Below are 1133 nucleotides of genomic sequence, written 5' to 3' on the forward strand. Positions count from 1 at the left end.
TGACCTGACGGCGAAGGGGACAAAGGATCGGTCAGCCCAGTTCCCAAAGAACATGGCCTCGCTCTTGCCGTGGTTAACTTTGGCTACCGAGGCGAGTTCGAACTGGTCGCAGATGCTGATCAGTCTGCGAACGGACAGCGGATCCGAGCAAAAGACGGCGACGTCATCCAGGTACAGGGAAGTTTTAACCTGAGTGACTCCACTGCCTCGGATTGTAACACCTCCCTTATGCTTGCATCCTTCCTAATAGACTCAGCAAAGGGTTCAATACAGCAAACAAACAAGACAGAGGAGAGAGGACTGCCCTGTCTGTCTTTGCAAAGCAGGTGCAGAAAAAGATGCAGTGGTTTTTATCGCAGTTCATCCCAAGCAGCTGTGTAACACAGGAGTCTGTGCTCCACAGGCTGTTCTCAGGGATGCACACCGAGATAAACATCAACTGCTGCTGGAGGACTATCAATTCGGTGAAAGACACCCTTTGGTCTGCCCGAAACTTTCTGGTCTTCCAGCGCAAAGAGTTGTTCACGACCTAATGTTGCAGACTGGCACATTCCAAGGTCCAAGACTACGTGCTGAGGGACGCACTACAGCTTGGGGCAAAGGTTCACTGGGGAAGACCACTGTGTAAGGTACCCCCACGAAGGTGAACTGAGGGACTGGATCCATGGAAATCCCCTCGGGCTGTATCCAGAAAATATTTCTCCGCCTCCAGGCTCACTTCTTTTGACCAGGAGTCCTCCTCCCGACCAGCAGACCCATTCACCCACCTCCAGCATTCTCCCTCTACCTGGACCCCTCCCCCTGGCCACTTACCCACTCTTGATCTCTTCATTGAAAACTGTCGGCTGGACATTTGTCATCTCAATTTCTCTGCCCCCCTCACTCACTCTAACCTGTCCCCCTCTGATCTTGATGCACTCCGTTCTCTCAGGTCTAACCCCGACATGGTCATCAAACCTGCAGACAAGGGTGGTGCTGTTGTTGTATGGCGTACCGACCTCTACCTTGCAGAGGTTCAGCGCCAACTCACAGACACCTCTTCCTACCTCCCTCTGGACCATGACCCCATCGGCGAATATCAAGCCACCATCCAAAGGACTGTCACTGACCTCATCTCCTCTGGAGATCTTCCC

This window comes from Heterodontus francisci, unplaced genomic scaffold (assembly GCF_036365525.1).
Source record: "Heterodontus francisci isolate sHetFra1 unplaced genomic scaffold, sHetFra1.hap1 HAP1_SCAFFOLD_102, whole genome shotgun sequence".
In the NCBI taxonomy this organism is placed as follows: Eukaryota; Metazoa; Chordata; class Chondrichthyes; order Heterodontiformes; family Heterodontidae; genus Heterodontus; species Heterodontus francisci.